At 41.4% G+C, this 23,041-nt stretch overlaps 1 protein-coding gene across 3 annotated transcripts in view; it reads right to left on the reverse strand.

Annotated features, from left to right (window-relative positions):
* LOC115075226 (myocardial zonula adherens protein-like) overlaps positions 1 to 23,041 on the reverse strand; it is a 165,281-nt gene that overhangs the window by 136,600 nt on the left and 5,640 nt on the right. The window lies entirely within an intron of this gene.

Raw genomic sequence — 23,041 nt, forward strand, 5'->3', positions numbered from 1 at the left:
CCCATATTTTATTATTTTATGCGATCTTCACTGCTTACAAATAAAGTGGCGAGCGCAGTTTAAAATTCTCATGGTTACCATAAACTTCTTTATGCTGAGCATTTCCACAACTCAAGATTATATGCTTCAAACAGCCTGAGTGCGGACATTCTCTTACGTGGGACACAGTTTGTGGAATGCTCTCCCAGCTGGGATATAAGGTGAGGGAGACCTACAAATTTTTAGTAAAAAGGGTAAAGGCACTGTACTTTATCAAAGCATATAGCTGATGCACTATTGGTCTGCTTTGGTTGTAATTTTTTTTTTTAAGTTATTGTACATTTTTATTTGGTATTTGATATTTTTATGAATTTTTACCATATAATCCACTCTGAAAAATAAGTTGGAAGGAGCAGAGTACAAAAATGTTTAAATAAATAAATGCGCCATAACGCCAGACATGCTACCATGTGTCTAATATATGCATATGTACTTTTCTTATAGTTTTATCTGTAATTAAAACAATGAAATAAAATAAAGTAGAAAAAAGAGCACACAAGAAAACTGCTCCCTCAAAAGAAAATGCAGAGATGTGGTGCTTTACTGAACTGTACACAAATTAATTTTTCCCTTGCTGCAATTCTAGGTATTTAGCAAGTTCAGTGGATCAGGCTTCAAGCTCCAAGCCATTTGGTACCCCTGGGGAATTCTAGCTCAATATCAGCTGTGAGCATGCAGGGCAGCATTAAGAAAAGCAGAATGCTTTGGAAGTCATTTTCAAAAGCATTTATATGGGCAAATGGGCTTTTTGAAAATACCCAGGGGGGGGGGGGGAGGAGGTGGGGCTGTATACATAGAGAGTCCACGTGGAAGCAATTTCACACCTACTCATATACATTCTTGAAAGAGGCATCACCGAGGGCAGAGTTGGGGTGGGGAAGTCATTTATGCCTATGTTTTCTATTTTCAAAAGTATGTGCATGAACATTTTTGCCTGCTCCCTATGACGTGCAGTCCCACTAATACTCAAAGTGGATTTATGCTTGCAAGTCCATGCTGAAAATTCGAGCTGAAGTCCACGTACACTTTAGCCATAAGCTTGCTGCTATAAATTTGGGCTCTCTCTTTCCATTTCTATCAAATATTTCAGTTTCACATTTAACTGATCCCATCCATTCTCTGCAGGGGGTGATGAGGGAATTAACAAGTTTTAGCAAGGTAGCGGGTCTCCAAGTCAATCTAGAAAAATCAGAACTTCTTAACATTAACCTAAACCCATTAGACAAGATGACTATAGCATGCAAATTTCCCTTCCGGTGGGCCAAAGCCCATATAAAATACCTGGGTATCCTACTATCAGCCAACCTATCTGAACTGTTCACTCTCAATTTTAAATCTCTCATACACAAAATAACGATTGACTTCAGTAGATGGAACAAGAATGCATTTTCCTGGATGGGAAGGATTGCCATAATCAAAATGACGATCCTACCAAAATTTCTTTATTTATTTTCTTCACTTCCCGTTTATATACCCTCATCCATATTCCGTACTTGGCAGAAAAAGATTTTTGATTTTATATGGAGAAGACGGCCGAGGATAGCCAGAGCTATGCTATACCAACCAAAGATACAGGGCGGTATGGCGGTACCTAACCTGTCATGGTACTACAGTGCGTGTCAACTTAGAGCGATTTTGGATTTCCATTGCCAGTTGACTGCCAAACAATGGGCGCATATAGAGCAGGCTGTAGTAGGCCCAATGGCATTGACTTCTTTAGTGTGGCAGCCCCAAAATACCTGGCGCCCAGTCAAATGTATCCCTTGGTCACTGAGGACTACTTTGCAAATTTGGGCCCATAATAAACAGACCTTGGTGGGCACCCACGACTATTTTTAATCAAACCTCCCTATTTAATAATATATACTCCAGTGGCTTTCAATCCAAAAGCATGCACTTATGGCGGGAAAAGGGTATTACTACGGTAGGCAATCTATTCCATCAAGGTAGCTTGTTATCACGGGATCAGTTATTTGATCTACACCACCTAGATTCTCAGGACTTTCTGGCCTATGAGCAAGCCTCCCATTTTGTACGATGCATTCAACGTTCCAAATCTTTAAAGCCAGGTAGGACGATGCTGGAATCCTACCTTCTTAGCAGTGATGCCATAAAGAGGCCACCTCAAAACTTTACCAATTGCTCTTTCCAACTCCCTCAGCACAGCACAAACATAGGCTACAATGGGCGGCTGACCTAGGTATTCCTCTGACCAAGAAAACCTGGGGGGAGATTATCTCCCTCACTAGGTAGTGCTCCATTTCCGCCAGGTTGCAAGAGAACTGCTAGAAGATGATTTATAGATGGTATCTCACTCCGGATAAACTTAATAGAATCTACCCCCATATTCCTAACTCCTGCTGGCGAGAATGCAGGGCTAGTGGTACTTACCTGCATATATGGTGGGAATGCCCTCAACTCACCCCTTTTTGGACAGAGGTTTTGCCTGGATCATAGAAACATAGAAATGATGGCAGAAGAAAACCAATCGGCCCATCCAGTCTGCCCAGCAAGCTTCACACTTCTTTTTTTCTCATACTTATCTGTTTCTCTTGGCTCTTAGTAACCTTTGGTTCTATTTCCCTTTCACCCCCACCATTAATGTAGAGAGCAGTGATGGAGCTGCATCCAAGTGAAATATCAAGCTTGATTAGTTAGGGGTAGTAACCACCGCAATAAGCAAGCTACACCCATGCTTATTTGTTTACCCAGACTATGTTATTCAGCCCTTATTGGTTGTTTGTCTTCTCCCCTGCCGTTGAAGCAGAGAGCTATGCTGGATATGCGTGAAGTATTAGTTTTTCTTCTCCCCTGCCGTTGAAGCAGAGAGCTATGCTGGATATGCGTGAAGAATTAGTTTTTCTTCTCCCCTGCCGTTGAAGCAGAGAGCTCTGCTGGATATGCGTGAAGTATCAGTTTTTCTTCTCCCCTGTCGTTGAAGCAGAGAGCTCTGCTGGATATGCGTGAAGTATCAGTTTTTCTTCTCCCCTGCCGTTGAAGCAGAGAGCTCTGTTGGATATGCGTGAAGTATCAGTTTTTTCTTCTCCCCTGCCGTTGAAGCAGAGAGCTATGCTGGATATGCATTGAAAGTGAAGCATCAGGCTTATTTGGTTTGGGGTAGCAACCGCCGCAACAAGCCAGCCACTCCCCGCTTTGAGAGTGCAAATCCTTTTTTCCACATTTCCTCTTGCCGTTGAAGCTTAGAGCGATGTTGGAGTTGCAGTAACCGTGTGTATGTTTATTAAATAAGGGTATTATCCCCAGGTAGTAGCCGTCATTCTGGCGAACCACCCACTCTTCATTGACGTCCTCTTGACTTTATGGATCCACAGTGTTTATCCCACGCCCCTTTTAAGTCCTTCACAGTTCTGGTCTTCACCACTTCCTCCAGAAGGGCATTCCAGGCTTCCACCACCCTCTCCGTGAAGAAATACTTCCTGACATTGGTTCTGAGTCTTCCTCCCTGGAGCTTCAAATCGTGACCCCTAGTTCTGCTGATTTTTTTCCTAAGGAAAAGATTTGTCATTGGCTTTGGATCATTAAAACCTTTCAAGTATCTGAAAGTCTGTATCATATCACCTCTGCTCCTCCTTTCCTCCAGGGTGTACCTATTTAGATTCTTCAATCTCTCCTCATAAGTCATTCGATGAAGACCTTCCACCTTTTTGGTCGCCCTTCTCTGGACCGCCTCCATCTTGTCTCTGTCTCTTTAGAGATACGGTCTCCAGAACTGAACACAGTACTCCAGGTGAGACCTCACCAAGGACCTGTACAAGGGGATAATTACTTCCCTTTTCTTATTCGATATTCCTCTCTCTATGCAGCCTAGCATTCTTCTGGCTTTAGCTATCACCTTGTCACATTGTTTCGCCAACTTCAGATCATTAGACACCATCACCCCAAGGTCTCTCTCCTGCTCCGTGCATATCAGCCTTTCTCCCCCCATCGAATACAGTTCATTCAGATTTCCACTCCCCATATGCATGACTCTGCACTTCTTGGCATTGAATCTCAGCTGCCATATCTTCGACCACTCTTCCAGCTTCCTTAAATACCGTCTCATTCTCTCCACTCCTTCTGGCGTGTCCACTCTGTTGCAGATCTTAGTGTCATCTGCAAAAAGACAAACCTTACCTTCTATCCCTTCCGCTATGTCGCTCACAAAGATATTGAAAAGAACCGGTCCCAACACCGATCCTTGCGGTACACCGCTTAAAACCGCTCTCTCTTCAGAGAGAGTTCCATTTACCATCACACATTGTCTTCTGTCCCGCAACCAGTTTGCAATCCAGGCCACCACCTCGGCATTCACTCCTAAGCTTCTCATTTTATTCACCAGTCTCCTGTGCGGGACCGTGTCAAAAGCTTTGCTGAAATCCAAGTAGATGACATCGAGTGTTCTTCCTCGATCCAATTCCTTGGTTACCCAGTCAAAAAAGTCAATCAGATTTGTCTGACAGGATCTTCCAATGGTGAATCCATGCTGCCTCTGGTCCAGCAATTCTCCCGACTGTAGATAGTTCACTATTCTCTCTTTCAACAGTGACTCCATTACTTTTCCCACCACCGAAGTGAGGCTAATCGGTCTGTAGTTACCAGCCTCTTCTCTGTTCCCACTCTTGTGAAGTGGGACCACCACCGCTCTCCTCCAATCACTCGGCACCACTCCCGTTTCTAGGGATCTATTGAACAGGTCACACAGCGGACCCGCCAGCACATCTCTGAGCTCCCTCAGTATTCTGGGATGAACTTCATCAGGCCCCATGGCTTTGTCCACTTTCAGTTTCCTCAGCTCTTCCCATACATTTTGTACTGTAAATGGCGTTACATCTACTCCACTCCCCTCCAGTTTCTTGTTAACTAGTGACGGTCCTTCTCCAGGGTCCTCTTTAGTAAACACAGAACTGAAGTATTCATTTAATATTTCTGCCATTTCTTCATCTCTCTCCACACATTGATCCTTTCCACCTTTCAATTTCACTATACCACTTTGAACTTTTCTCTTTTCACTGATGTATCTGAAAAATGTTTTGTTACCTTTCTTTACCTCCTTGTCAATCCTCTCTTCTGCTTGACTTTTTGCTGTCTTGATTAATTTCTTCGTCTCCCTCAGTTCTACCAGATATTCTTCTTTGTGCTCCTCCTTTTGGGATCTTTTATATTTCTTGAATGCTGTTCTTTTAGCCTTTATTTTGTCAGCCACCTCCTTTGAGAACCAAATAGGTTTCATTTTTCTTTTGCTTTTCTTTACTTTTCTAACATATAGATTGGTTGCCTTGGTAATTGCTCCTTTTAGATTGGTCCACTGTTGATCCACATCTCTCTCTTTCTCCCAGCCTTTTAGTTCTTCTTCCAGGTACTTCCCCATTTCATCAAAGTCTGTGTTTTTGAACAGCAAAACTCGGGTTTTTGTGCTTCTTTTCCGTGTCCTTTTTGTGATATTAAACCATACTGTTTGATGATCACTGGTGCTGAGGTGGACACCCACCTGGACGTCTGAGACATTATCTCCATTAGTAAGCACTAAGTCGAGAATAGCTCCTTCTCTCGTGGGTTCCATTATCATTTGTTTGAACAAAGCTACTTGCAGGGCATCTACTATTTCTCTACTATTATTAGTTTCTGCAGATGGGATTCTCCAGTCTACATCTGGCATATTAAAGTCTCCAACGATCACCTCTTCTCCCTTCTTTCCTATCCTGTGGATGTCTTCAACCAGATCTCTGTCCAGCTCTTCCTTTTGGTTTGGAGGCCTGTAAACCACTCCAATAAAAAATGGATGCCCCATCTTTTTTTTTAAGTTGGCCCATAGTGCTTCTTCATTACCCCATCTTCCTTGCAGCTCAGATGCTTGGATATTGTTTCTGACATAAAGAGCCACTCCTTTATGTCAGTAACATTTTGGGTATACAGTAACATTTGTATACAGTAACATTGGGGATCAGTAACATTTTGGGTATATCCACTGCCCCTAATGCAGCAATTCCCTGACTCTATGACCATAGGGATTAAGAAATTATGCACTCATGTATTTATAGCTGCTAGAGGCTTGCTGGCTCTTAAATGGAAAAAGACTTCCTTGCCCCAAGTTATCACTAAATTGCATGCTTATCATTTAGCTTCCCTTACTGCTAAAAGAATGACAAACTTGCTTCCTTTCGTAATATTTGGCAACCATTTATGGCCTATATTAACAGACTGTAACTTACCATTTTTATATGTTATGGACTCGGACTTTTGGCATCCATAGGGTCCGAAGTCATTGCGGACTTTGCTTTTTGTAGAGACACACCATGTGAGATTATGTTACTGCATATTATATGGATTGTACCCAGGTCACCATATATGCACCGAACTGTTCATTTGCTTGTTTATTTTGTAACACTCTGCTGTATTGGAGGGGTGGGGGGGGAGGGAGTGAGGAGGGAGAGGGGGACATGTACGACATTGCAATTTTGCATACCTTTTGTATTGATAGTTATGGGTTGTACTGTTTTCTATGCTAAAAATTTAATAAAAGAAAATTAAAAAATATATATATTTCAGTTTCACAAAACTTCACACCAAAGCTGCAATCAATTCTCATGTGTGTAATTTTAAATGAATCAAACAACTAGTTTAAGCAAACACATTACATTTTCCTGTTATTCTTTGGGGCCGTGTCCGATGTCACTAAAGGCTCAGGGCTGGTAAACAAATATCAGCCCTGAAGGAGAGGCCCAGAAAATGGAAAAAAAAACTGCATAGATTTTTAAGAAAATGGTAGAAATTGTCTATTTATTTTGACAGCTTTTCTATACCCCCGTTTGGAGGTACCATCAGAACGGTTTACAAATCGCACAATAAAATATATAAATAACAATATTATAATTCAAATTATTATATAATGATACTAAAAGTTTAAGTAAATAATAAAATAAACATTGTTGCATAAATATAAAATTACTAAAAATGCATAAAAGAAATCAAATAAAGAATAAAATCATAAAATCCTAAAGACTAAGAAAAATACCAACTATTTGTTCTTAGGATCTCCTTCCATTTGTTTAAAAGCCTGTATGTATAACCATTGTCCTCTAAATAGAAACAATGTGTAAAATTTCCACACAGAAACAAAAAAAATCCAAAACATTTCCATGTAAAGTGACAAAGTTTCAACAATTTCAAAGAGAATTCTCCAGAAATGTCCATTATCCCTCCCTCTAACCCACCAGCGCATTGCAGAAGCAGGCCTTCTGCCTTAAGCTTTTTGAGATTGGAACTCGCCGTGCTTCATTCCCTCCCGGTGCTACAGGACGCTTTTCACACCAGACATGGTTTGTGGTCACTGCTGATTTACTGCCACTAAACATTTATTGCACTGCACTACACAAAGAGAGGGCCTCTCAAACACAACCAAACCAGTCCTGCTTCAGGAAGACTTCTGTATACAATTTTATGCTAATCATTTTATACATTAACAATCATAGTCAGGGCTGGATTAAGACATACTGAGGCCCTAAACTATGTGAAGTTTAAAAGGCCCCACAGCATTACTCAAAAAACCAAACCTGAAATGCAGTAATTTTTTTATATTTAAAAGCCCAAAGCTGTAGCATAGGTAGCTTGTGCCTAAATTTAGCATTGATTTCATATTCACTATAGTTTCTATTCATATAGACTAAAAACGTAATTTTAATACTGCTACTGGTAGTGTCATCCCAATCTTGTAAATACAATGTCTGGTTAAAAGTTTCAGCCCAGCTGAAAACCTGTTACACAGCATCGCAAATTTCTCTCCATCATCAGCTAAGAGTTGCATTTAAAGTGAAAAAATGTGCAAATACTGACCAGGTGACAACAGCTGCTTTTTAGTCAGGAGCATCAAGAAAGCACCAGCTTTTGGGTGTATGCCACCTGTGCAGTTACCCAGGGTTCCAGCACCCACGCCCAATGCAGCTGCAAAAAAAGTTGGCTCTCTTCCGTAATCCTGCCTGTGAGGCAGAGGAGTTGCTGCAACCCCAGGGCCGAAAAGTAGTTGCTTGGTTTGGTTGTTTCGTTTAAACAGGGAAGGGAGAGGAGCTAATGGCAGAAAGAGAAGTTAGTGGCACCGGCTGCCAACTCCGCTCTCCCTCCTATCAAGCTGCGGAGAAGTGGGGCTGGGGAGGAAGGTAAGCTAAGGGAGAGGAGGGAGCAGGACAGAACAGCAGGGAAGGGGAGGATGGAAGTGAGGCCACTGAAAGCCTAAAGAGGGGAGTGTGAAAAGTAGGGTAGTGGAAGGTGAGGGTCAGATGCAAGGAGATGAGAAGGAAGTGTGTTAGGTAAGGGAGATCGAAAGCTGAGGAAGGGGGGGGGGGGGGGTGGGACAGGAGGAGGCAGTGGCAAGGATGGAAAGTGAGGAATATTGTAAATTGAGGGTGGGGAGGGGATTTCAGAAAGTAAGAGGTAAAGGTCAAGAGAGCCAGAGATGGTGAATTAAGCAACCCAACACGGAAGAGCTAGAGGACAGAGGAGAGTTGGAGAGGTTTAGGGTTGGGACAAGTAGAGCAGGAAGGGGAGAAGACAGGATGAGATTTAGCTAAGATTTTAAAGTAAGAGAGAAAAATGAAGAAGAATTAGACAACAGGGAAAGATTCATCAGAGAGAAGGAAATAAGAAATGGAAAATGGACATGAGATCCTGAAATAAGAGTTAATAGATCAACAGGAAAACAGAAAACAGATGAGTAAAAATGTGATTGGAAAAATAAAAAGTTCAGGCAACCAAGGTAGAAAAAAAAAGATTTATTTTTAGTTTAGCAAATAGAATATTTCAGTTTTGAGAACGTGCATCTCTTTGTATTTTGCACAAGATAGAATCAGAAATTCATTTTATCCTATTTGCACACAAAGTCTGGCTTCTTGGGTTTCCATTTTATTTTTTTACTTGCTTATTTATTTCTAATTTTGGTCACTTATTCTGTATTTGTTGACAGTCTGTGCTATGTGTGTGTGTGTGTGTGTGTGTGTGTGTGTGTGTGTGTGTCAGAAGGTCAGATATCCTGCTAGCATGTACAAACACTCTAACAATCCTGTTTGTTTTGTTTTACCAATCAGAGGTTTATTATGTTCTATGCCCTATTCATGTTTTATTATTTATATTGTGCTTTTTCAGGCACTTTAAAGCAGATTACATTCAGGTACTGTAGGTATTTCTCTGTCCCCAGAGGGCTCACAATAGGGTTGATGCTGTGTGATCCTGGGAATTAGTGCTGTTCTGGTATGGCAGGTTTGCTATTTTGGTTCAGAGTGACTTTGTTGCAGGGTTTTATGCTGCATCACAGAGTGCCTGATAGTGGAGGACGTTTGTGTTGCTGTTACTGAGATGAGATAGGAGGCGATGTCCTTTCATGGATTACAAACTGGTTAAAAGACAGGAAACAGAGAGTAGGATTAAATGGTCAATTTTCTCAGTGGAAAAGAGTAAACAGTGGAGTGCCTCAGGGATCTGTACTTGGACTGATATATATATATATATATATATATATATATATATGAATACGATGAGTGAGGTTATCAAATTTGTGGATGATACAAAATTATCCAGAGTAGTTAAATCACAAGCGGATTGTGATACATTACAGGAGGACCTTGCAAGAGTGGAAGATTGGGTATCCAAATGGCAGATGAAATTTAATGTGGACAAGTGCAAGGTGTTGCATATAGGGAAAAATAACCCTTGCTGTAGTTACACGATGTTAGGTTCCATATTAGGAGCTACCACCCAGGAAAAAGATCTAGGCATCATAGTGGATAAAACTTTAAAATTGTCAGCTCAGTGTGCTGCAGCAGTCAAAAAAGCAAACAGAATGTTAGGAATTATTAGGAAAGGAATGGTTAATAGAACAGAAAATGTCATAATGCCTCTATATCGCTCTATCATGAGACCGCACCTGGAATACTGTGTACAATTCTGGTCGCCGCATCTCAAAAAAGATATAATTGCGATGGAGAAGGTACAGAGAAGGGCAACCAAAATGATAAAGGGGATGGAACAGCTCCCCTATGAGGAAAGGCTGAAGAGGTTAGGACTGTTCAGCTTGGAGAAGAGATGGCTGAGGGGGGATATGATAGAGGTCTTTAAGATCATGAGAGGTCTTGAATGGGTAGATATGAATCAGTTATTTACACTTTCAAATAATAGAAGGACTAGGGGGCATTCCATGAAGTTAGCAAGTAGCATATTTAAGACTAATCAGAGAAAATTCTTTTTCACTCAATGCACAATAAAGCTCTGGAATTTGTTGCCAGAGGATGTGGTTAGTGCAGTTAGGGGCGGATTTTCAGAGCCCTGCTCGCGTAAATCCGCCCAAAACCGGGCGGATTTACGCGAGCAGGGCCCTGCGCGCCGGGAAGCCTATTTTACATAGGCCTCCCGGCGCGCGCAGAGCCCCGGGACTCGCGTAAGTCCCGGGGTTCTAGGAGGGGGGCGTGTCGGGGGGCGGGCCCGGTCGTCGCGGCGTTCCGGGGGGCGTGTCGGCAGCGTTTTGGGGGCGGGTACGGGGGCGTGGCTACGGCCCAGGGGCGTGGCCGCGCCCTCCGTACCCGCCCCCAGGTCGCGGCCCGGCGCGCAGCAGGCCCGCTGGCGCGCGGGGATTTACGTCTCCCTCCGGGAGGCGTAAATCCCCCGACAAAGGTAAGGGGGGGGTGTAGACAGGGCCGGGTGGGTGGGTTAGGTAGGGGAAGGGAGGGTAAGGTGAGGGGAGGGCAAAGGAAAGTTCCCTCCGAGGCCGCTCCGATTTCGGAGCGGCCTTGGAGGGAACGGGGGGAGGCAGCGCGGCTCGGCGCGCGCAGGCTATACAAAATCGATAGCCTTGCGCGCGCCGATCCGGGATTTTAGTGGATACGCGCGGCTCCGCGCGTATCTACTAAAATCCAGCGTACTTTTGCTTGAGTCTGATGCGCAAGCAAAAGTAGGCTGATCGCGCTTCTTTTAAAATCTACCCCTTAGTGTAGCTGGGTTAAAAAAAGGTTTAGGTAAGTTCTTGGAGGAGAAGACCATTAATGGCTATTAATCAAAGGTACTTAGGAAATAGCCACTGCTATTAATTGCATCAGTGGCATGGGATCTTCTTAGTGTTTGGGTAATTGCCAGGTTCTTGTGGCCTGGTTTGGCCTCTGTTGGATGTGATGGCACCACAGTGCCTAGAAGCGGCAAAAGTCTAAATGTAACTAGCAGGGGGAACAGAAAAATCCCTGAAGAGGCTGAGGGTGGTGGCGTGTTTGAAGCAAAACACTTTTCACTGGGGCATGGGAGCCGTTTAGCCTAGAGCTGGCTATGCACAAAGTCTCTTCAACTCCAGAAACCTAGGCAATCAAATCACTTAGATACAGGGCTGCCAGTATTTTCTATCCATGAACTTTCTGAGAAGAATATTTTGGCTTGGGAACAACACGGGGATATCTGGCCCATGAATGTCTACATGGCAGAAGCGGGGCTCCTGCACGGCACCACGACAAGGGGTTTTTGTGCCCAAGGCAAAGGATTCAAGATTGCAGCCTGTCCTTCGAATAATTTCAATTCACAAATTCTCCTCTTTCCTCTCCCCATCCCTGGGAACTTCCCAGTCATGATCACCCTGAAAATGGTCGTGGATAGCAGGCAGAGTAGGGTGCAATAACACGTTATCAGCTCTCTCTTTGCCACATCCTCTCTGCTGATCCTCACTCTCTCCGCCACTATCACTTTTCTTCCCCTTCAGCATTCTTTCCCTTCCACCCCCTGACCTGTACGCCCTCAGCAGAGGTCAAAGACCTGCAATCACAGCTGCAAGACTAAGTTACTTGCAGCCCTTCTACAATTTCTCGGCAGTGTGAGGGCTCCAGGCTTAACGAAGGGAAGTGGCTGGAGCAGTAAATACAGAGACAACCAGAGTTTTCTAGACTTTCCCCAGAGACCTGCAATTGATGCAAATTCCGAGTGTCTGGGTGAAATGCAAGAAATGCTCATCCCCTTCCCATCATCTGCTGATTTCCAGTCTCCAGGGCAGCAGCCAGGACAGTAGCAGGCTCAGCAAAGTGACTCAACGTTATAAAATCAGTGCGTGCATGTGCGCACACCGGGAACCACACTCTCATGGACGCCCACGCGGTTGTTTGAAAGTTTGCCTTACATTGCATACAGCACCTTCTCCCCCTCAGTCTCCTTTGAGTTCTTCCAGGCTCTGTCCTATCTCCAGGCTATGTGAGATGAACATTGTGCACAGAGCACTGGATATGACTCACTCTGAGGAACTCTGGCAGTCATGTGGCTGACTTCGCCCTTCTCCTGTACTTGTACATAGAAGGAGCTGGTCCAGTGTCATGAGTTCATGTGTGTCTCCACCTTCCCTCTCTCCCTTTGAAGAGAAACTGGTGCTTCTGTAGCTCCTCTTTTAGCCATTAATTCTCCAGGTCTACACTCCCTGCTCCATGGAGGCTGGTGTGTCATATAACGTTTTGTTCATGTAGGTATGTCTTGAACAGACTAGGAAACACTTCTAGACAGTAGGGGGCTGCTGTAAACTAACTATAGAATGGGGCAAGCCAAAGTGACATTTTCATACATCTCACATCCATCCCCACAACATGGCTTCCTGCCTTGGAAATGGACTACATAATGCAATAAGAAAAGTCCTAAAGGACCTTCTATTCAATTAAAAAAAAACATCAGATTAATTTCAAGCACTCAGTAAAACTACCATTAAATTTATTTAAAAAATTTGGAGGCCACATATCATCCATAGCTCGATAAGGCATACAGTAAAAATATTCATAAGTGGAGAAAACAAAAAAAAATGCCAGTGAACTAATTCCTGAGAGGGTCCTTTTCATTCAAAGAGATATTTGAACCACTCAGGGCTCCACAGAATCAGAGCTCCACAGTTCAAACGTCTCATGTTTCAACTGTATGGATTGCAGGAGGCAGGGACGAGGGCCCAAGCTAGAAGCAGAACTGCAGCAGTAGCCGCAGCCACAATGTGTTAAAAGGTGGCGGCCAAGACTGGAGTGGCAAGACTATTTATTTTTGGGGGGGGGGTGGGGGGACGGGCACACTTGCCATCCTGTAGCAATGCTCGTCTATGATGGGCAATGGGAAAAGGCAAGGGACAGGGCTCCCTGAGGGTTGTCATCTTCCAAGAAATGCACAAATCTTAGAAAATCTATGTGCCAGACTTTAAATAAAATATATTCAGACATACCTTTGTCCAATTCAAATTATGGCGTCACTGGGAGTGCAACGCGAACATGAAAATGGTGGCTATTTGACTTCAGTAAGTTTGGCACGAAAGTTCAGTAACCAATCAGAAGAAGGTACTATAAACCGGACGTGACAGAAGACTAACAGAGTATATTCAGAAAAAGAAAACAGACTTGAAAGAAGACTGAAAATGATTATGACAGTCAAAGCCGTACAAGGTCCATAAGTTACTTACATAAGATACAAAAGGAAAACTTGTACATGTAAACAAATAGATTTTCAACGGTATAGCAAAACAGTGTCAGCAGATGGTGTGTAATAATATATAAGATACTACATGTAGGACAGACAGATAAAATAAAGTAACCCGAAGCTTACAGGTTCAGATGAAATAGCGCCATTCAATTTCCTTATTTAACACTGTGGTGTTGCTGTTTAAAAATGAAAACATTATATCACTGAACTTTGTGTGGACATTGAATTCTTTCCTGCACATTTCTGTGGTCTGCTGAGATTATTTGCGTGCAGTAGTGCTCCTGTTTGTTGTTTAAAATATATTTTTCTTCATATAGATACAATTTTAAACACAACATATTTATTCATGCAACAACAGAAAAACAAAATGCACTTCTCTGCCTGTTAGTATGCAGATCATAAGAACACTGATCTGGATCCAAAAAATAGTTTTTCCCTCCCACCCCCACCCTAGAGTTTTTGCCTTGCTTTTCTCTGTGATGTGTAAATGTGTGTCTGTGGAAGTTTATTCTCATCTAAACTTCTGGCCTCTCTCTTTTGTGGCAGAATCCCAGATATATCACGAACTTCCTTCAGTATATTAGGCTCAGCAGTGAGCAGCAGACTGTACTGCTATGCCCTCTTAGCAAAGAGAATAAACGCTAGAGGTGTCACAGAGCTTCTGACTAGACTGTCTCAACCTTCTTCATTATTTACTGGTTGCTAATCACAAGGTGATGACAGTCTTCAAACAACAGGTTTTGTGTTACCAAGTTCCAGATAATTAGAACCACATATTTACACCCCATAAAATGACTTTACTCACCTATGGTGCAAGAACATTTTCATTAATACTACTTGCCTTATTTGTTGTAGAGATCATAGCATCAAAAAATACAGTAATTACCACAAGCAGAAACTCACTTATCGTTACACTAAGAAAAAAATCCACTCCTCTATAATCTAGGAAGTCACCCCCTAAAACCTGCTCATCATTTTTGCAAGTAGTTCAGGGGCCAGCCCGGTGGCTTCGTGGCAAGTGTTCTGCACTTCCATGCAAAAAAGTCCTGGTTTGATTCCCAGATTGGGTCTTCTGCACCCCAGTTTGGCTGGGCCCAGGGATGCTGTGCAGTCACAGCCCCTGGGAGGGGAGGGAGTGGGGAGTCATGATCATCAATAAGCACAACCTCCAGTTGCTGGATTTAGGCTTTATGATACAGAGCCCTGGAAGGAGAGCTGGAGTGTGGTTCCCAGCCTCCAGACCATTGCTGCAATGGACCAGAAGAGGAAAAAGTAGGAGGGTCTTAAGGAAAAAAAAATCCTCAGGTAATTGTGAAGATTCATGGTGCCAGGATCCCAGCAGTGGCTCACCATCAGGCAATTAAGAAAAAGAAGTCCACTTCCTAAAAGAGGAGAACTTGGATATTAATGTCACCATTAAAATTAGTGGTTACTTGAAATATTTCCTAATAAAGTTCATTTATATCATGCACTATGTGTGTGAAGTGTTTAAGATTGTGTCTTGATGGTTTGTTATGATAAAAATTGAAAGACTTTAAAATAAAAATCACCAAAATGTTCCAAACATTGTCCGAGGCATTGTTTAGCAGCAGCTTTAAACAGTCATAGTATCTGTAAATGTGACGCCCCCTTTGTATGTCCCAAGCTTGAATCAGGAGAATTATACAGCACAAGCAGTGAACGCTGACAAAATGACTGAAAATGTTGTTAATCATCTCTCAGTTGGCAGTTTGGGCACACATGCCCCTCTGAATTACGAGAGGGTGTGGGGGGAGGAAGAAGTTTGTTCTTTAACCTTTGTGAAGTGTACACTAAACACGCATAGAATCAGGTTTTATAGAGCAATTATAAAATTTCCCTACCACAGCCAAAGGCGTCACCAAATAAAAAAAAAAAAAAGGAGGAACTATTACTAATGTGCAATGTACTGCAGGTGGACTGCCTCTCTTTAAGCACTTGGTTTGATCAGGAATTCTGGATCTTTTCCTAAATGGAGCAGGTGGAGATAAAGCAAGTGCAAATAAAAGATACCAAGCGAGACAAGTGTCATATTGCCTAGGTTATTACACACAGCCTTGCATGCATTTTGAAAATTTGGCAACCTCTCAGGTGCTGGGCTAGCGGAACGCATGTATCCCTAGGTCAGCAAACTCTGGTGTTGTTTCACAGAGTCATTTTATCTGTAAAATAACAAAAGGCTTTAGTGGCACAAAATACCCTACAATGCATTTCTGAAACCAGATGAACAATTTTATTCACTGCATTGTAATGTGTTCAGCTGTGTGAAACAGTACCATTAGCTCCTTTGCCATGATGAAAGGAAACTTTGGAGGTGCTAGTGGCACTTTACTGTCACAGTAAAATGCTAACATTGCTCTGACACTGTCTGCTATGGTTGTTAGCAGCAAACACAAACCATGCAATCCAAAAGAGTGCATCATTTTTTAAGATTAGACTTGAACACATTTGGGAAGTGGGGAAAGGATCTACACGTAATATAAAGCTCAAATACAGCAAGAATCTTGTTCAGTCTGGTTTGCTGTGTGTTATGCTAAATTGTTGCTTTTTAGCCTTGGTACATAATACACCTAGTTGACCGACTTGTGATTAACTTGTTAGCAGAGTGACACTAAGCCACCGCAAAAGGTAAATTAACCAAAAGGTTTGCCGATAAGCTTTCATGCAAGTTCTTGCTTTGTTTGCACTGATTTAAAAGAACGAAAGTGAGACAGGAAAGTAACCACACATGCATGCAACACTGCTGAACTGCAGAAAAGGATTTCTAATATGATACACTAGTAGGTGAGCCAAACAGAAAATCTGAGTTAAAATGCTTATGCTGACAAGGAAACACTTGTAGGTATTTAAGGTGGGCCAAAACATGGCATTTGACCAAAGTTTTGACTGTTTTCCAGTCCAGTTTATAACAAGGTGGAGAAACATAACAGAAGTCACATTTCTTGGTCTTCTTTTAAGCAACATTTCCCCTGACCTTCCAGTTCACAAATGGGCCTACTCTCACCACATATGTATTGGGGGGCTGAAATTTGACAGATGTGTTGACATCTCAGAAACACTCTCCTACCTAATTTCAGTCAAAATTTGCCCATGGACAGGATGCTTAATATATTCATATGAAACACAGGCAGTGGACAGGATGCTTAATATATTCATATGAAACACAGGCAGTGGAAAGATGGAACAGGGGACAGGAGCCATGCCCCCCCCCCCCAAATTCAGGGCAAAAATGATCATGATTGCTCCCCCTGCCCTTCTAATTTTCTATCGGGCTCACTACTTACCAAGCATATCTAGAAGCTTGTATTGTTTAATGTTTTATGAAGAATGATGAGGTTTCTGTTTTTCCATTGTTGCATTACAGAGTCTGGCTTGTGGTTTCCGGTTGTTTTTGTCTGCACTTTTCAGTTTGTACTTTCTGGTCTCTTTATTCTTTATTTTGTGAAGGTCTCTCTGTGCTCTGCATGAGTGACCGTGGTGAGGTATTCTGCTACTGTGTAGTGATTTATAGCAGCCTGACGTGTTCTATTTTCATAATAGGATGTGTATTGGTGTTTTAAGGAGTAATATTCGCATTGTTGCATTTTCATGGGTAGGATTATTACGGTTTGAATGCTGGCAGTTAAGTGTTTTGGTATGGGAGGTTTAACATACTGTAATTGTAGTTCAGTTTACTTTTGGCTTTCTGAGGGCCAAGCACCAAACCCAACACACTTTAGAATAGGCCCAATACCATATGGGTTCCAAGTGTCTTTTGCAGGTTTCCTTGTTGGCATCAGAGCAGTGTTTGTAAATAAAATTATCACTTACAATAACTTGTATATTATCTCTCAGAACACTGTACTTAGATTTTACATGAAAAAGAACATTCAATTATAAATGCATAATTATTGTGTGTGTATTGCGGGACGGGGGTAGAAGCTGTAAGATTCACTAGGGTGCCTAATATCCTTGCATCATCCCTGAGAGAGTTCAGAACCCACAAGCCCTTGCCATTCACCGTCTCTCATTTCTCCAGGGGGCAAATGCTGGGGCGAGATATCAAGGTCAGCTTAGATGTTCTTTTTGAGCAAGCGAGTGGTGCCCAAACAATTAGGACTGTTTCGATATCTGTAGGCCACATTTTCTTGGTTTCTCTTGGTACTTGATCTCTCTATCCCCGCATAGTAAAGAATAGTTGCTTAATACTGACACTTCGTTTAGTAATGCTGTTTTTCTCAGGGGCAGGCCATCCCTGCCCACAAGCAGAAAGAAGACCCTACTGGTTTTCTAGCATCAAGTATTTTATTGGTAGGTCTGGAAATGAATAATTCCAATCTATTATTTATGCAAAAAATGTACATAAGAAAGAATGACATTATCTGTAAATGGAAAGTAAGAAAAAAGGTTTTCTGTTGCTCCTGATATGAATGGTCAGAGACACAAGGCGATGGAAGTAGGCGTTTTGCACTGATGAAATATGCCTTAATAAAAAAAACAGTAGTTTGGTTGCTGTGTTAGTCCACTTGAATGTAACGAAATAAAAGGTTGACAAAAAAAGAAAAATATACAAAAGGTATATACCTATTGATTGAACTAACTAAATATTTCTCGACTAGCTTTGAGAGCAAATAATCTCTTCTTCAGTTCAGAATGCAAATGAGCACAAGATGACCTTACCAGAAATATAAAGGAGAGGCGTGTGACTGCCATAAATGGTATTCCAGGGATGGGGTAGAGGGGACGTAATGGCTTGATATATACATGGCTACCTCATTTGTGGAATATTTATTCTAAAAGCAGATTTGGATTAGTCTTAACACTTTTTCATTGATAACCCATGGCAATTTACAATAAAAATACATAACAAACGTACTGCATAATTCAAAGCAGATGTAACACTAAATGCCAAAACATAGAAATAATTTCATAAAATCAAACACATACTATTTGAATACTTCAGTACATAAAACCCCATAAAGAGTAAACATACATGAACCTCAATACATTAAAAACTCAAACATTCAACAATTAAAACATTCATAAAATAAATTGTAAAACAAGTGCTTAACATAAAAGCTTATCAATTAAAAATTGAAAAGTTTATCTGAAAAGTGAGAACAGCCACAGCTCATAACATTCTTACATCACAAGAAAGTGCAAAATTAGACCATACAAACAATCCTTCAAAACCAACTCACTAAGACAAAAGCAAATAAAATAACGCATCCAAGGAATTCTGGCCTGACCATGGATTAGAAACCAATACAAATCTTAAATAAGCAGCATGTTATTCTAGTTCTAAGATGTATATTGTTGGAAACAGTAGAGATATGCAAAGGACTCGTAATTACACAAAAGGTTAACGATTTACATTTATATCACAATGAAAGGAAATGGCAAAGTTGTAACAAACAATATCCTGTCAATCTCCCAGAAATAGTTTCTGGGAGACAGAGACAAGAGCACACCTTAGAGCTTCCTTGCATGTCTATCTGGGGACACATTCTCCCTCTTCCTGCACACTGTCTCCCTTTTCACAGAAAACATGTTCTTGGTTTCTTTGTACCCCTAGAAGTGAGCAGTGCTCATGCTGATACTGTATCAGAACACAGTATCTAATGGTGAATGGAATTTACCCTGCAAGGGTCACCGGGCTATGCTTACAGAAGATATTCATGCCAGATGTTAAACAAAAGCCTCTTTGTACTAATCTGTAAAAAGTACTTTTTCAAGGACAAAATTTGCCAACATTAAAGATTATCCCAATAGCTTTGTCAAGGTCAGTGAGAATCATTAGCCCAGGATTTCTAACAATTATTCACAGAAGATAAAAATATACTGAACATATCAGATATTGCCATTCTCCACATTTATATGGAATCTTGCATGTCCTGCTGCGCATTACAAAATCTTCAAGAGCAACTTTTTGCATTTAAGTTTTCACTTTTCTATGAGATTTTCTAATTAGAAAAAATATACCAGAATATACTCTTTAAAATAAAGATAAAATACATGCTTCACTTACAATGAAAGCAAGACTACAAATATAGCAGGCATATTTACAATGCTGTTTAAGATAGGCATGCATCATGTATATACACCACTATGCAGTTTAAGGCCAGCAAACCAAGGTTTATTTGCTGTCCCTATGATCCAACAGGCACACTTAGGAGAGGTAGATAAGAGGGTTATATTAGTTGCTAGTCCTATTCTATGCTTCAGTTGTTTCCTACGACAAAAGATGTAAAAACCTTTAAAAAAAAGATCTCAAAACCTGGCTATTTAAACAGACATTCAGTGAATAAAGGCACTTAGAAGAATAGCGAAGTGACTTGGAAAGGCTATGAATACAGGAAGGGGTGGTGCTATAAATTAAAATGAATAAAAATGGATATGGCATATTATATTGGTAAGTGCATTTTATGTGTATTCTGTTTTATGTTATGTTTTAATTATGAATGTAATTGTTAGTCGCTGCAATCATTGGAGCGAGCGACCAATAGCTTTATAATAAATAAACAAACTGTGCATACCCTGTGTTATCTAGGGTAGTAGGGTAACTTCTCAAGAAGGCGATGCAGTACACTTTGTAAAGACTATTTACCTAGCAAGATTTCTATCTCCTGATATTTCATGCTCAGTGCGAACAGAGAGAACTTCAGTTAAGCAAGCCAGAAATCTTGGCATGATTATGAAGCCTAAGTTGTCTCTCCAACCTCATATTAAGGTCATGAAAAGTGCCTTTTATAAAACTACACATTCTGCACAGATTGAGACCTTTTCTAAATGATGATGACTTAAAATCAGTTTGCATACATTGGTCATTTCATTATTTGATTACTGCGATGCATTGTTTGTTGGCTTACCACAATCTTCTTTACTTGCTTTGTAACTAGTGCAAAATGCTGCAGCACATATGATTGCATGAATACCAACTCACCAACACATTTCTCCTATTTTGGCCAATTTACACTGGTTACCTATCACTTGGAGAATAAAATTTAAAATACTGCTTTGATAAGGGTATCTAATCTTTAATGCAGCACTCAAACTATCAACCAACAAGACTTAGTTTTTGGGTACTTGCCAGGTTCTTATGGCCTGGATTGGCCACTGTTGGAAACAGGATGCTGGGCTTGATGGACCCTTGGTCTGACCCAGTATGGCATTTTCTTATGTTCTTAAGAAGCCTAAGATCAGAGATATGACTGGATGAGTTAAGTGAGTGATTATTCTGTGTTCAGGGCCCTGTGCTATGGAATAATCTGCCAGGTAAAACAAACAGGAAGATGGTTAAGGTCACCTTTTTCCAACTGGCTTTTAATCCATGATACTTGCCTTGCTCCTACATCAAATTGCCCACATACTTGGAAAGAGGCAGAGTGATCTAATTGTGTTTTATTTTGTGAACTATTGTCAGTGCTGTGCTTGATTTATTTTTTGCCAATTGTTGTTAAAAATTTAAAAACAGATAATGAAAAATATTACTGTATTTTTCGCTCCATAAGATGCACTTTTTTCCCCCAAAAGTGAGGGGGAAAATGTCTGTGCGTCTTATGGAGCAAATATTAAAAAAAAAAAAAAAACCTAACTACAACCAATGTTTTTTTTGTCCCCATTCCCCATCCCAACCCTTTAAATTTAATTAACTACAACCCCCACCCTCCTGACCCCCCCCCCCCCAAGACTTGCCAAAAGTCCCTGGTGGTCCAGCAGGTATCCGGAGCGATCTCCTGCACTCGGGCCATCAGCTGCCAGTATTCAAAATGGCGCCGATAGCCTTTGCCCTTACTATGTCACAGGGGCTACCGGTGCCATTGGTCGGCCCCTGTCACATGGTAGGAGCAATGGACAGCCGGCGCCATCTTGTGCTCTACCCTAATTTGCTCCATAAGACGCACAGACGCCCGGGAATAGATCCGGTTTAAGCACACCATTTTTTTTTTTTATTTTCCCGTTCTGAATCCTAGGTGCATCTTATGGATCGAAAAATATAGCAATTGCCATAGTGTCATGATTATTATTTTTTATTTTTAATTTGTTTTAAAATTTCTATTTTAAATTTTTATGAACGACTATTTGTAAAACACTTGGTAAAGTTGATAAACCATCTAGAAATGTTTAAATAAATGTCAAGAAGCCAAGCTGAGGTGGGACGACAGCCCACTTTCTCCTTTTCAGCCGCTAACCCCATTCATCCATCTCCATTTTTAAAGGCATACTGTCTTATAATACTATTCAGCCTGAAAAGCTAACAAAATATTTTATATCTTCAGCTATGTGTTTTAGTAAGCTTAAATGCACTACATATAAACAAGACAAAAAAAAAAAAAGTGTGCATGGCAAAGACAACTATTAACACTTAAATTTACAATTTACAAATATAAACCCTGTGGGCTCCATTTTCCACAACATATAACAAATGTTTAAGTCATTAGCCAAGTTGTGCAAATCTCGCCATTTGAGCACATTAAATGTTTGGCAAGTACACATATGTGTATATTTAAGAAATAAGCTTGCAAATGCTCAACATGCATTTTCAACTCAACTAACTGCATGACCAATTGTTTAATTCACTTTTGAAAAACAGAGCTCCGGTGGAGCGCACTGTTAACTGTCATTTGGATGCGCGTTTTCGACGCGCTAGCTTTACCCCTTATTCAGTAAGGGGTAATAGCGTGTCGAAAACGCGCGTCCAAACCCCCCCCCCCCCCCCCCCGAGACTAATAGCGCCCTCAACATGCAAATGCATGTTGATGGCTCTATTAGTCATTCCCGCGTGATACAGTAAGTAAAATGTGCAGCCAAGCCGCACATTTTACTTTAAGAAATTAGCGCCTACCCAAAGGTAGGCGTTAATTTCTGCCGGCGCTGGGGAAGTGCACAGAAAACTGCTTTTCTGTGCACCCTCCGACTTAATATCATGGCGATATTAAGTCGGAGGTCCCAAAAGTTAAAAAAAAAAAAGTTAAAAATTAAAAAAAATGTACAATTTAAAATCAGCCCGCGGCTTGCGGGTTGAAAACTGGACACTCAATTTTGCTGGTGTCCAGTTTCCGAACCCATGGCTGTCAGTGGGCTTGAGAACAGACGCCGGCAAAATTGAGCGTCGACTGTCAAACCCGCTGACAGCCGCCACTCCTGTCCAAAAAGAGGCGCTAGGGATGTGCTAGTGTCCCTAGCACCTCTTTTTACCATGGGCCCTAATTTAAATATTTTGTTTTACTGAATCGCACGCACAGGACACTGGCCTGTGCGCGCGCCGGGAGAGTGGGCACTTGCCCGCTCTCCCGCGAACTTTACTGTATCGGCCTGTGTGTTAGAAATCAATTTAAACAAAGAGTAGTTCAGAGGTATACATTTTTTTCTTTAATGTGCTTAAAGCCTGAACTGAAACCTAGTTTCCCTGAAAAATGTATTGTGGATGTTTGTTAGTCCACTTGAAATGTGGAAATAATGGTCTAACAAATGTAGAAGATACCTTAAAAATGGAAGTTTTAAATCCTGTAATACAGCTTTGAAGATTAGATTTGGCAATTTTGCAGCTTTC

This window comes from Rhinatrema bivittatum, chromosome 13, assembly GCF_901001135.1.
Source record: "Rhinatrema bivittatum chromosome 13, aRhiBiv1.1, whole genome shotgun sequence".
Lineage (NCBI taxonomy): Eukaryota > Metazoa > Chordata > Amphibia > Gymnophiona > Rhinatrematidae > Rhinatrema > Rhinatrema bivittatum.